Genomic DNA, 15556 nt, shown 5'->3' on the forward strand with positions numbered 1-15556 from the left:
ATGTCTCAATTTTATAATTGCACTTTTATAATTGCATCTCTTTATGTTAACCATTATGTATTCAATGCCTAGCACAGTGCCTAGAATATAAAAGAACCCAAATTAATATTTAAGTGAATGTTGCAGAATCTACATGTTTAATTACACTTCATTTATCATAGAACTATTGCACTGAAACATAGGTGCTAATTTTCTTACCAAAAAATTAGTACATTAGCATAGAATATTTATCTTTAAAAAAATACGCCTGAGAATTCTTGGTACACAAAAGGGAAAATATTTTTCAATCCATTAATGTCAGGTCATTTACAAACAGAAAACTGTTACTGTGTGAATAGGATAAAGTTTAACAACAGTAGGGGAAAAAAGCAATAGAAATCAATTCATTAAGACACAGTTAAGATTGTTAATAATGACATCTATCACCTGTTTGATCTCAAGCCTAATAACTATTAGAGAGTAATAATAAATTTAGATTTACACGTGTATGTCAGAATATCTTTTGTTTTGTCACTGACATACTGTATTTTCACAAGTCCTACTTGTAATCAGTGCAAAGAACCACAAAATGATATTAATATAATGTTTCAGAGCAAACTTATACACTAACCTTATTGGTGAATGCATCCCTTAGTTTCATATATTTATTTTGTTCCTTTTTCAGCTATAACTTATGGACTACTTCATAGTCCTTTATGGAATACACACGTACATATGGATATAACATACATATATGTGCACAACACACACACACAGACATGCTCTAATTACTCTGCTAGGACTTGGGGGAAAGTAAGAAAAGTTCATCAGAAATCTCCAAGTGTATATCAATTCTCAATGACACGTTTGATTATTTTCACGTTGGCAACAGATTTCTAATTTTTAATGATGAGAGAAATGAACTGAATTACCCTAATGCCTTCAATAATGCAGCTGAATAAATTATAAGAGCATTTGCAACACTCTTTTATGGCTCAAGACACTTCTTAAAATGTGCCACTTAAAGCCATCCAATGAAGCAATTGGCAGAATGCTATGTCATTCAGAAGTGACACCAGAAACTTCACAGGTGGTAACGATTTTGAGTCTAAAAGTAGATTTTGCTGATCTTGGCGAGCGCTGGGGCAGAGGGTATTAGGTGTGAGTAGAACTAATACCGAGCAAACCACACAGGCAGATTAGGCCATTCGATACTGCCCTCCTCTCCAGGCCGGGGAAACTTCGAAGTCCACTCCCCCGTCTCTGCTGTTTTATGACCACAATGCTCCAAAACCCGCCTTTCACATCCTGCCTCCTTTATTAAGTCTTTCCAGAACTAACCTGGACTGAGCCTCAAGTCTACATTGCTGGGTTTGTTGACTTAAGTCATGCCATCCTGATGGAAACAAACAGGCAGACAAACAAACAGCAAAACTGGGCTGAGAGCTCAGCACTCACACTACCTTGCTACATGACCCTTAAGCAAATCACCTGACCTTAACCTTGCTGAGCCTCCATTTTCTCACCTGTGAACCAGAGACAGGGCCAGCAATGCATAAATCTCACAGCGTTGTGTAAGAACTAAGTATGGTAACATAAGAATAAGTGCCTACCAAGTAAGAAGCTATTTTTATAATTATTATGATCGCTGATGGTATGGTCTTTTGTAGTTCTTATTTTGTTTTCATTATTTCACGATGAATGGATCTTTTCTTTGGGCCATAAACTTCAGAAAAGAGGACCTATATCTCTAATTTCTCCTGAAAATTTCAGCCAAATATCTTCTCGTGAAGGTTTTTATGCAGTGGGCTTTAAATAAATGTTTATGATTGCAAATGAAGAATGGCAAGCCATAAAATAAAAATTCTGAGTTTTCCAACCTAGAATGCAGAATAAATCCTGGAAACAAGGAACAAACACTTCACAGCTGAATGGGGTCTTATAGAATATGCACAGTTGCACTTTCACCATTTGAAAGTTTGGAAACTAGCCTACAAAATACAACTTTATTTCCTGCAAACAAAGAAAAGCTGAAGGAAAAAGAGCTTCGTGAGCGTATCTAAAACCTCTTGTCACTAAAGTTAAATACAGCACACCTCTCTTTTATGGATTTTTCTTTTCCGTTAACACAAAAGTTGCAGCCTCTGAAACCTGACTGTCAATACTGAGTGTTTTCATCTCCTAATCAGGGAGTTAGTATGAAGAAGCTTCAGGTGAATTATGTCCCCATCTTTCTACAGAAGTGCCAACACCTGAAACAAATTAATCTCTTCTGTCTGGTCTAGAATCACCCTACATTTGGGTCATGCTTATTTATCAAATACTTAAACAGAAAGATAAATAGCTTAAGTACTGAATCATGTAATTTTAACAAATTATGATTTGATTTTTGTCTTTTCTCCAATATACAAACTATACAAAGAGTTAAGGTGTCTACTGGTTGGTTTTAGGCAAATTCCACACTCTGCCCACAAGCAGCCTATTCTTGGCTCTTCCGTGCCCACTTTGTTTTGCCCGTACATTACTCGTGAATATTTCCATCACTACACTGGAAACTACCCTGAGAACAGGGCATATCTTACTCACTTCTTTATCCTCTGATAGGTGGATAAAGCATGAGAGGTGGCACATGGACAAGTACACTCAATAAATATTTCCTAATAAGAGAGCTTTCCTCTGAGGTCAAAAGCAATGGCATACAATTCTTCCATCTTCCTTCTCTAAACAATATGTAATTTTATTTGGTATATGTTCAAAATACCTCTATGAAAAGAGGAATTTTTTAGCAAGTGACAAGCTCCAAGAGAACCAGTCTTCAATTAATACTTTATCTTTTTTAAGTCATTAGGCTATGCCACATAATGACAGAGAGTACAGACTGGTGTGTGAAAATGATGCAACATGAAAGCATAAAATGACCATATGAAGATGATAAATAAATTTAGCATGTGCTCTGGAGCTATGCCTATCATTTCTTGGTGAAAATTTTATGGCATCATGTTACTGGCGTGAAAGTACATTATCTTCACAAAGCTTCCTCTGATTGGATCCCAGACGGCCCAAATGCAAGGTTATAATGGGTCACACTACTGCATGCCCTTACCATATCTGCTAAAGACAGGAGGCTTATAAACCTAAGAAGCAAAGATTACAAACAGGTGTAAAACTCTATGCCATTTGTAATCCAATGTCAAAGCAAAAGAATGAAATGTACTTGCCAGCCTTTTAACTTAAATTTATACCTTCTTGAGCCCTGTCAATTCTATGGGTGAAGTTTTAAAATTACTGTATCATAACTATACTACATTCATTCTCAGCAGAATCATGAAGGGGAAAGAGAATGCTGGTTTTGAAGTGAGAAAAGACCTGGCCTCAATTCATTTCGGCTGCTCACCAGGCTGCGTCAATTTAGGCAAGTAGGTTAACCTCTCTGAGTTTCAGCTTCCTCATCTCTATCAAGAGGATGGTGGTTCCTGCCACACAAGTCTGTTCCCTAATTGTGCAGCACTATGGTTCTTTTCTGGAAAGAATGTCTCACGTAGAGAAGGTGCCCAAATATGGCAGCTAGCCTCATTCTGTTCATACTGTTCGTACCGTTTCCCTCTATTTTCTGAAAAGATTGCCTAACCTTCAGCCTATGTCAGGCCCACCTCCTCCACAGAGCATGCCCTAACCATTCAGTTCCACAAAGACCTCCTCCTTTGAATTTCCTCCTTTGGTACTCAACTGTATGGTGCCAATACTGATTGTACTGTTAACTTTTCATGTCTGTCTCCCCAACTCAACTACATGTCAAAGAAGAATAGAAACTATGTAATTCTCCTTTGAAACCTCTTCTCCTGACCTACTACAATCCCTTACTTCTGATAGGTGCTCAAAATATGTTTGTTAATTGATTATTTAGCAGAGCACAAAGAATGAATTGATTTCCCTATATTGCCTATTGTTAACAGAGGAAAATAACTTTCTAAGTGAAAAGACCTCAGCACATAATAAACTTTAATCCATTTATTGAGGAACAGACACAATAATCGCTTCCTATATTAACTGCTCCCAAAACAGTATTTACTTTTAAAATCCAGTCCTCAAACTATATTCCTCTGAGAGTCATTTCTCACAGACAATTTTCAGTGAATGTGGTCCCCCAGAAAGCATTACGCAGACTTCTATTTGAAGTACATTTTTTTCAAGTCTCAATTATTGTTCTGGATATTTCAAATTAATTTTTGGAAAGGTCCTGCAATACCTCAGAGAGACTCTACACCTGGGTTAAAGATTTGCTTGTATTCCCTGTTGTTCACTTTCGCGACGCTCATCAAATCTCTCAAAGTCTTCTAGATGAGGTATTTAAGACCAATTGCCTTATATGAAGGACATTAAGTTGACAATGCAGCTTTCCCTGAAATTTTCAAATAATGAAAATTCAAATAATGGCTCAAAATAATCTGGAGTAAATTTTTCTAGTTAAGATTGGCCCAGTGAACAGAGAAAGCAAAGAAGAATTTCTAATTTTAATACTATTTAATCTTAGTTACTTTAGGATGAAATTTTCTAAGCATTAACTATAATTCAATAAAAACAGATTTTTACCATATCTTTGTAGCACAAGGCCAAAACCAGATAAGGCAAAAAAAAAAAAAAAAGTCTAATAATAGAAAAAGGCATGTTCTGAGTGTGATTTTCACATAATACTAAAAGGCATATAAACAAAAGGCAAAGTGAAACAGTTAACATTATTTTCTCTAGCTCTACATAAACATGCTACATATAAAGACATAAACAGTGCAATTTTAAAATTATTTTCTGTGGATGTAGACCATCTAGATAAAGTGGTAAATCTTTATAAATAGAATCTTTTTCTTGAAAACCGTCTTGATTTCATAAGAACTTCTCTATGTGTACTAAATACAGTCATTGTTCTGACATGCTTTGCTTAAACTCTCTTAAGCCATTTACTTGTAAAAAGCATGTAAGTGCCTTATGTAAAAAGGCCTACGAGTACTCCTGCAAAGCTTTCTATTCTATTTGAAATATAACTATCCTCACAACTCCAGGTAACTGTTAACTCAATGCAACTGGTTATTTATTCCCATAGGTAAATCATTCTGTTTATAAGAACGTCTGATTATTAAGGATCTTTATTTCCAGGAAAAAGAATATCACAGTTACACTGATACCTTCCCTAAAATAGCAAGGTCTGAGAAGTATAAATGTCAGCTACATTGAGCACATTGCAAACTTGTTTTATCATGTATCTATCTGCCACCTGGTTTATCATTGAGGATCATTTACACCAGTGTTCTGCATGAACTTTTAACAGGGGACCAGAACTGCCTAGCCGTCAATGAGACATTTCTTAGCAAACAACAACATACCCCTAAAGATGAAATTACGCTTACTTTAGAATTACCAATTTGGAATAAAGAATTTAACAACCCTGTCTTTTAAAAGAGCTTGAGGGCTTCCCTGGTGGCGCAGTGGTTGAGAGTCCGCCTGCCGATGCAGGGGACACGGGTTCGTGCCCCGGTCTGGGAGGATCCCACGTGCCGCGGAGCGGCTGGGCCCGTGAGCCATGGCCGCTGGGCCTGCGCGTCCGGAGCGTGTTGCTCCGCAGTGGGAGAGGCCACAACAGTGAGAGGCCCGCGTACCGCAACAAACAAACAAACAAACAAAAAAGAGAGCTTGACACAGAAATGAACTGTTTTAAGAATTTAACAGGTATCTTCCACTTACCCAAGTTATAGTTCCTGATAAAATATAATTTTAAGTGTTTTTCTCTGATATTTTAAAATATAGTTCTTTATACTAAAAGAGCTCACAAGGAGCAATGTGATGAACAGGGATAACATTAACAAAGTTTTTAAAATTTTGGATGAAAAGTTTTTAAAATTCTTACCATATTTTTATTTACTTATTTATTTATTTTTGCGGTACGCGGGCCTCTCACTGTTGTGGCCTCTCCCGTTGCGGAGCACAGGCTCCGGACGCACAGGCTCAGCGGCCATGGCTCACGGGCCCAGCCGCTCAGCGGCATGTGGGATCTTCCCGGACCGGGGCATGAACCTGTGTCCCCTGCATCGGCAGGCGGACTCTCAACCACTGTGCCACCAGGGAAGCCCTCTTACCATATTTTTAAAATCATTTTTAATACCTCCCATCACCTTTAACATCCACATCTAACAGCTGCTACATCCTGTGGACCCAAAGCCTGTTACTTTTTCCCTAGCACACATGTCCCTTTCATTCTCCTGTCATTGTCCTTTTCTAGTCCCTCATCTCTATCCTACAATCTCCACTTCGTCCTATGTATGTCCTATTCTTCCTCTAAAAAATGTCACTAAAACACAACTCCTGTACAGTTACTTGCCAAAGCAAATGTTTCCTAATGTTCCCATTATGAATCAAACTTACTACCTGGTCCTCAGTGCCCTCCAAAGTGGAGCCCCTATCCCCCTTTCCCACCTGATTCTTCATTTCTTCTACCCTGTTAACTGCCCCTCCCTAGGCCTTTTCTCTCTCTCCTCACTTTCCACCCATTCTTCCAGCGTCTCCTCAAATGCTGTAATAAGTTTTACTCTTCTGGATTATTCCAAATGTTTACAGTTTCAATCTCCTATCAGTACCCAACACAAGTGTTTTTTAAGTTTTGTTTTCATTCTTTGATGTACAAGCATGGGTTCTAGAACTGGATTACCTTGGTTCCACTCCTTGTTGTGCCACTTCCTAGTTAAGAAACCATGGGCAATTAACTTTGTGCCTCAGTTTCCCCATCTTTGAAACCGACATATTAACAGTACCCATCTCATAAGGCTGTTCTGAGGAATGTGTGAATTAACTCATAAACTTTACCCTGGCACAAAGAAAGCAGTTCAAGATGTTAGTAATCATTGTTAAAGCTATTATCCTCATCACCATTCTTTGTATATGACAGCAAGCAAGACAAAAAATTGGTTAAAAATATGGACAATGGAATAAAGAAGAAAAAAGATCCCACAACTCTGCAAACTACAAAAAGTGTTTTCTAGTCATGCTAGTCATCTTTAAGATAAAAGTCATAAGGGATATTTTACAGCTGTCGGAAAGATTAAATGAGATATTTTATAAAGAAATGTATAGCAAGTGGCACTTCTATTATTAACATGTTTATAATTTCACAGATGTAAGAATTAAACAATGGAAAGAGTAAATGGTTTTTCCCAGTCCACATACCTAGTCACATATACACTGTGAGACTTTTGTGCCCCACCTCCCAAAGTCTGTTACTCCTTTCAAGATGTAGACAAAATGCAATAAATATATAAAGATACGATAATTTTTAAATGATAATAATAACATCAGTATCACCTCTTATATTTACAAAGTGTTCCACTTTTCAAAACATTGTTACCCCCAAATGAGGTCTGTTTTTGTTGTTCTACCTGCACTGCAACAAAGATTGTACTTTCAAAACAAATTTAGATATACTGTTTATAGAAACTGATGTATCATTTCATAGCATGGCTTTTTGAAACTAAAATTTAGTAAACAGAAATATCAATGAGGGAATCTTTGTGGAGAATACTGAGTTGCAAACTCAATGGCTCAGAGCTTTATTTTCCAACTCCCCCCCCCGCCCCCCCCCCACAGCTGGCCATTTGCCGTCCTATTATATCTGCGGCCTGTGGCCTAACTTGACTATCACCATCCCACCCCAGACTATCTTTCTACTAGGATAAGAGCTAGCCATCCACATAGGGTGCTAAAAGGTCACTGTAAAGGTAATTCTTTTCTTGTAATCAGATAAGACAGAAACAAATAAAATGTTAACCTATCATTATTACTATAATCAACAATGCTGATAAACAGATTGTTGAATACTCGATTAGATTAAACTTTTTGGATGCAATAAGCTGTGTATGGTCTGTAAGTTTTAATACTAAGTCAAGTTCAAAAAGTATCTTTAGTGATGTCCTAAATATGAATATGAATTGCTTAATGCCTTATTTGGCATTCTTGTTATTTAACCTGCTTTTGACGTGTTTTGACTATTAAACTGTAAAGTCTTTCACTGTTTAGATTTCCTCACACTCCCACTGCACATACTATTGTTACCATACATTTTTCGAATTTTCTGAAAGAGTCTATTCAGTCATAATCATTGTAGACAAATGTCAGTATGCGGGGATTTGGAGTACAGTAAGTATACACAATGTTACCACAACTTTCACAACCATGTACTTAAAACATTCATGAATTATTTTTAAAAACCACAAAATTGTATTCACAATTGTGACACTTCTACCAGTGCCTGAAATCATCAGCTATATCTTGTTTTTATTTCTTCACTTTTCTTCTATTCAACGTCACATTAAATTGTATACTCTGGCTGTCTCTGATTAAAATCTCCCTGCTAATATATAGTTCTCTCATTGCTGTTCATTATATATTATACGTTTCCTTTCCCAAAATGAAATCACTGGGTTTTTGGTATATTTTAGTATTACTTCCACTGCTTAACTTTAGTATACCGATTTTTTAGCAAACAACCTTGTAATTATCAGCTTACTTTTAACCTAACTTTCTCTTGAACAAATTTTCTACATCCACTGTTCACCCCAGTTACCCACTTTGGTTTCTGATACATTTGTAACTATTTGGTGGCTTCAAAAACTGGTATTTTTTGGTATTCAACAGTAATACTAATGACAAAGCTATCAATATTTTAGTATAGGACGTTTGGAAATCTATATATTTCTACCAGCAAAATGAACTAAATAAATGAACTAGAACATGTATGAAAATTATGTCTGGATGTTAAATGTATACATATGAAAAATATGGAAGTATCACTAAATAGATATAATTAATGCTGGTTTAACAGAATAATATTTTTATAATGTTAAAAAATAAAGAATACCTTTTGTTTTCCACTATTAATGCGTTAGAACTGTTTGTTCCCTTTATTACATGTATTGGTCAGAGCTACATTAAGACGCACCTTTCCTTATCTCAACTTCCATACCATGTTACCTAGCCTCTGCTTATGAAATACCACTTTCCACTTTACAGTTCTTTTCAAAACTCTTACTTCCCCTACCAGACTGCCACCTCTTTGATGAAAAGGTATATCTTAAGTTTGGCAGATCTCACTGAACCTAGCTTGCTATTTTTGCCAAAATACGTATTTTCCTATGAATCAACTTTACAAAATAAAATAATATCTCAAATCAGCATGCAATGTTTATTTCACATGATTAAACGTGTTCTCATGATCCTAGAATCTTGTTAACTCTTTAAAACAAATTTATTCCTAATTAAGAGCTCCCCAACTATTTTAAAAGTGGAAATATAGCGAAAATCCAGTCTCAAGATAAATTTTTTTAAGAATCATTTGGAGGAAGAAATATTGTCATTTTGTGAATTCTGCTAAAGAGGGACTGAAATGGAGTTGATTTTTTTTTTAACATCTTTATTGGAGTATAATTGCTTTACAATGGTGTTATCGCAATTCTTTTTAATCATATTATGTTATTTAATATCCAGGTGATTTGAATAAATTGGCACTGCCTTGGGAAAAGTTTTATCTTCATATATACATTCACACACAAATTGTATCCACACTTGATGGGACTATGTACCTTATTAGCTATTATTCACCTCTTTGGGTATATGAAAGATACACTTCTCGATTTCTTAAAACAATGTCCAAAGAGATGACAGTTTTTTCCTTTGGAGCATATACGCTACTTGAAGCATGATACTTATTTCAGAAATACCTTCACCTTTTTAAAATAACTGATCTCAGTGGAAAAGTAATTTTCCACTGTATCCAATATGCCTACATTTCATCTTGAGATTAATATATCCTGAACTCTTTTTGACAAAGGATCACCACAGAATCCTAGAGTAAGATCTCAAAAATAGTGGGAAAAGTAACAAATACAGAATGCCTAAAACTCTAACATAAATTCTTCAAAGGTTTTTCATTTTTATGGACATCACAGGCAGAAGTGATAAGATGCCTCTCAGAAAACATGAATAATTATCTGAAAGAGATCTAATGAAATCATTAAGACTAACAATAATATGTAGAAAACTATAACCTCGTATTTGCTAGGTGTTTTTCCAAGGATATAGCTGTAATGCTTATATAAATGTATATTTTTATAATATGAAAACACTACTACATAAACCCCGAGTTCCCTACCTCAACTCTAAAAATACAAAATACGTCTAGAGACTTTTAGTGCCCTATGTCAATAGCTCTTCTTGAATCCTCTGCTTTGTGATCAATAATTCTCCAACCATTAGTGAATCTGCTCCATGACTCATCAGAAATGATCTACAAAGTTAATGGGGATGATTGTCCCCCGCAGGTTCCACACATGCATTGACACTAATGGCAGCTATGCCTCCTGTAGGTGGGGGACAGATTCAAGATGGCACCAAGCCGGGAGGCAACTCTTCTGAGATTCTCCATAAAACTTGCTCCCTTCCCGCACACCAAAGAAGAACTCACTGCATCCAACCTGTCTTATATCTTTGGTATCCTTCAAGGAAATAAAAGTAAGCATATGTTATATGGATAGAAAAGAACCACGTTTTTTTTTCAGTTTAACACTCACTGTGCATGGCAAAATGTACTTCAGTTTTGAAAATATTTGAAAGAAATGTTTCCAGGACCTAGGCCATTGTGCTTTGTTTACCAGTCAGATGCTTTCTCAAAATGTGTTCAAATTATAAAGACAATGTCTCCGTGTATAGGAATTCCTCAAAGCCCAGAACATTACTACAGAAACGTATTCTTACCTTTCCTAACATTCACAACAACGCCCTCTTCCCTCCTGGTGAAAAATCTTTCATTCTTGTGAATTCATTAATCTTCGATTAACATACAGTCAGGAGTTTGTTTGGACTTATTTGGGGTTTTATTCTCTAAAGGTGGAAAGTCACAGCAAAGGAAAATATATATGAAGCATTTGAAGATAATTGCTATTTACTGAAAACTCTATTTTAAAATAAATTTTAGTGACTCGTTTGTGTTTGGTAACTTCAGGACAATGATAATATAGTGTCTCTAAAATGTTCCTAAGTAGCAATCATACTCTATTCTGGCCTTTGAGAGGTGTTAAGACTCATCCCCTAATTATAAGCCTTTTCTCTATTATTACTACCTCACCATTAAATCTCTAAACTAAATAGTAGTTTTGAGGATACAAAAATAGATGTTAGGTGGTGTGTTTTCTCAAATTTTGGTTACAATGGATAAGAAAGATGAGGTATTCCTATGTATAATAAACTTCTTTAGCTTGTAAAAATAAAAGTCCTTTTTATTGTGTTTTGACCAGCAAACTCCTTAGGCTTTCTACCAGAATGGTGCTTTCTTGCGTTATTCTAGAACAGCCCTGTCCAATAGAAATACAATACAAACCACACTTGTTATTTTAAGTTTTCTAGTAGCAGTATTTTTTAAAAAGTGAAAAGAAACACATGAAATTAATCTAACAATATATTCTACTGAAACCAATATATCCAAAATATTATCACTGCCACATATAATCAATATAAAAAATAGTGTCAGATGTCTTATATTCTCTCTTTTGTACAAAGTGTTCAAAATCCAGTATGTATTATACACTTAGAGCAAACCTCAATCCAGAAAACCACATTTCAAGTGCTCAATAGTCACATGTGGCCAATGGCTACTGTACCGGACAGCATGTTCTAGATTCCAAAAATATGAAGCGTTTTGGCCTAAAAGGCCACACACTTTAAAATCTCCCTATGTAACATCCTCTGTGATTGGTATTGCCATTAGGATTTTATATTGAACCAGATATTTAAGTGACTATATTTCACTTCCTTCTTCTGCTCCCCTGACCTTCATATCTGCTGCCCACCCTGATGCCTCAGAGTGTAAGAAACCCCAATCACCTATTCTCTTCATCTTCTTCTAAGCAAGATCTGAGATATTCTCTAATCTCTGCATCTTCTATCACCAAGCAGAAAGCCAGAAGGTGCAGAGGCTATTCTCTCTGTTTCCATAAATAGATATATCAAATACAGGCCTAATGTATGGCGACAATGATAAATGCAAGGGCGATTTTTTTTTTGCTTACAGAAGACAGGAAATTTTATATAAAAAAGTAATACACCCTTCCTCAATCAGAAATACGATTTTACTCCCTCCCTCCCCCGCCAAGAGAAACCTTGAGATATTCTGTTCTTGTTCTGGAACAGAACCCAGTGTTTCATTTCATAGGAATTCCGTGCCCAGAGGAAGAACAGAATGTTGGAATCAAAATTTGATGAATTCAACTTGGAGTCTAAGTTTGCCCCAAATGTGGAAATGTAAACACAAGCAATAATATCTCAAACCATAAAACACTTTGGATTCTCTGTTGGCATGGCTGCATAGAGTATCACACACGATGTGTATCTGCGCACAAATTTGTTCTTAGTTACGTGAGGAAAAAAAAATTAAACTAGGCACATGTGAGGTTTTCTGAGTCTCTTAGTAATAGTACAACCTGATTATTACATCTTTAGTGACACTGTAATTATAGACGAATGGATAAACAGGTTTTCTGGTGCTGACCCAACTTGTTCCTTAAAACACAAAAGGCAACTTTTGCAAGGAAACCCCCCGTTAAACAAATAAAACTAAAAGCTTTGTCTACCTTTTGAAAGAAGGCCTAACAACACACTAGTAATCCAAAAAAAAACTCACCCCCGTGCAAATACACAACACTGATGAAAATCAGAAAGCTGATTTCCTAAAACACAGTTCTGAACTGTAGTTGTCACCAACTTTAAGAAAGCAAAGATACAAGTGACAACAATGTGCTTTCACAGGCTACAAAATAACTTTATTCAGAGTCTCCAGCTATAGCACCATATCTAAGACATTCTAAGGACTGAACTAAGTATTCCTGGGATAAATTTTACAGGCTTTGAACTTTCATTTTAACTTGTCTCAGTGATAACATTTTATCTCAACAGCAAGACGGGGAGAAACACCAACGCTCTCAGGAACCCACAGAGATAACATGGAGTGGCTCACTTATGCTGGTACAGAATAGTTATGAACTAACTACCCTCTGGGTATAAACAGGCACTGTGTTCAAACCCAGGACGGGGGAACACCGTGTCCACTGGTGTAGTATTTCAAAGCACATTGCAGACGGCCTGCAAATCCAAAGGCATTAATTATGACTTCTCTCTCACTGTATTAATTTGTTTGAGAAATTCCTCCGAGTAGAGCAGAGTTTGCCATCCATTTGCTATCGGCTTGTGCCTGGGCTGGTGGGCACGCAAAGTAAAGGCAGTGGCAATAACCTTTCTGGCAGCTTCCTACTCAATCTTAATCCTAGGGAAGCGCACTCCACGGAAATACAGCACAGAATCCTAGTAGCCGCATATTCTCCCGGCCCAGGAGAGATTTAAGAACACAATTACTCTTCCAGCTTCACCACTGTAGTTGTAAAGTGCTGTGAGAGGGGCAAGCATAAGCTCCACCATATACCTGCTCGTGTTACAGGCTCTGGAATCAAAGTATTCTCACATGACACATTACTACCAATAACAGATTCCGGCTCCGTTTAAAAAAAGAAAAGGGGTGGGGGGGGGGGGGGCCGCGCTACATATTTGTCCTGCTTTTGTCTAAAAAACCAGAACCCAAGTCCTAACTACTTTTCATTCTTTTCAACCTTTCATGAAAGCAATTCAGTCCACGAACTGCGGCTCCACCCTGAGAGCGCCTATACTTACTTTTCTTACAGTTTTTGAGTGACGCACTACAAAACGATGGGAAAAAAAAAAAAAAAAAAAAAAAAAGAGCCCTCTCATGCAGGGCTTCTTCCGCCCTGTAAACTTGGCAAAAGGCAAACTGGACTGAAATACAGCACTCTCCATATAAGGAAGCCCAGCTAAACATGTCATGCGTAATTTATGGGTAGCAGGCAGAGAATTAACCTTTGCGTGCACATATTTGGCCCAGATGAAAACGGGGCTGGATGGCAGCCCCAGGGGCAGGGATGCGGGGTCTCTTGGGAGAAACCGTGGCTCCCATCTGATGGACTCGCATCTCCCCCCGACAAAGGTCGTTAAGTTGTAAGTACACTTCCACGCACCTGTTTCTTTTATCCGCCACCGCCACCACCCCCCTTCTTTCTTTCTCTTTCTTTCTCTTAGGCTGCCAAGTGGGAGGCTGGCAGTGCTGACAGTGTCCGCAGAGCCCAGGGAAGGGCTCCTCGCAGCTGGGCTGCAGCTGCAACCTCCCGCTTTCCCTCTAGCTCGAGATGGTGTGTGATAGGAAACCATCCAGCGTGCTGAGCCGGCCCAAGCCTCCTCTCACTTCCTCCTTCAGCCATGTACAGCCCCGACAGAACACGAACAATGCAGAGCAGTAGACCAGCGCGAGCAAACTGTGAAAATGGAAACTTACCTCTCACATTTTTTTTTCAGAGGCAGCCCGACTGCCGAGCGAGTGCCCAAGGCATTGTGGGAGTCATGATTCCAAGAGCCCCGCGATTTAAAATTGAACTTGTCAGTTCCCGGTCACGGGAGCATTGTGAGCGCCACAACTCATTCAGCTGCAGTGAAAAGACTGTTGCATGTCGCTGTGCAGCCTCTTATCGCCGAGGTCTGGTTTCCGCTGCTGCTGCTGCGCGGCCCCTCCCCCGCCGGCCCAGCCCCACCAGGAAGCCCTGGGCGGACTCGTCGAGCCCCGGAACCCACGCGGCGGCGAAAAAAACGCTCTTCAACTTTCCGCCGCCCCTCGGCTCTGCTCCCCCGCCACCTCGTCGCCCCTCAACCAAACAAAGTCCGCTGGGGGGTGGTCGTTGCCACCCGCCGACCGGCGCGGAGAGCAAAAGGAAACCCGAGCTGGAGCTGGCGAGGTGCATCCCCGCCGCCTCCCGGTGGTATCTTCCATCTTATACGTTCAGCATTATAACCTCCGAGCTATAGTGCAGAGGACGCACCGCTACTACTTTCTGCTCCTTCCGACTTGCTGAGCCGACAAATCGGTTCGTTGTTGAAAGAGGCCCGTGGATGGGACTTGGTAAGGCAGCCGGCAAGGTTAGACTGAAGGTGAGTCTCAAAATCAGGATAAAACAGTAGGAGCTGGTGGGGCTGCCGCGTTAAAATGCACCACACAGTTTTTGAACCTGATGGCCCACAGGCGGGAAAGACATCCGCACGACTGCCGGTGTGTATCTTTCTCAAGTAACCGGGTGTCCACGGTTTTGGAACCCCTTAGTAAAACTTACTGTCACACAAGCACGAACACTCACATACCGGCTTCCCATCTACTTTGTAAATAATATTTGGAATGTAAAGTCCCCTTCCTTCCCACCTCTGCATTATATGATTTATAGAAAGAAGAGCCCCCTCTTTCAACATAAAATATTCATCTTCTGAAATACTGTAATAGTCCGAGGCAAATAGGTCATATCATTGCTGGAACAAAGGAAAGCACAGCCCCAAATCATAATTCACTGGGTGTCGTAAGATGTAACTTGCCTTCACTCTGAATAGAAAGAATCCTGGACTATCGTTATGTGATCAAGTTTTAGAGACTGGGGGGGGGGGGGGG

General features: G+C 38.5%; 1 protein-coding gene across 2 annotated transcripts in view; it reads right to left on the bottom strand.

The window, feature by feature from the left end:
• MBNL1 (muscleblind like splicing regulator 1) overlaps window positions 1-15478 on the bottom strand; it is a 181277-nt gene extending 165799 nt beyond the window's left edge. For both annotated transcript variants that reach the window (XM_007471933.1, XM_007471934.1), the window contains exon 1: window positions 14405-15478. The gene's annotated coding sequence lies outside the window, so the exon portion shown is untranslated. The remainder of the gene's footprint in view (window positions 1-14404) is intronic.
• Window positions 15479-15556: the final 78 nt, after the last annotated feature.

This window comes from Lipotes vexillifer, unplaced genomic scaffold, assembly GCF_000442215.2.
Source record: "Lipotes vexillifer unplaced genomic scaffold, Lipotes_vexillifer_v1.1 scaffold849, whole genome shotgun sequence".
Classification (NCBI taxonomy): Eukaryota; Metazoa; Chordata; class Mammalia; order Artiodactyla; family Lipotidae; genus Lipotes; species Lipotes vexillifer.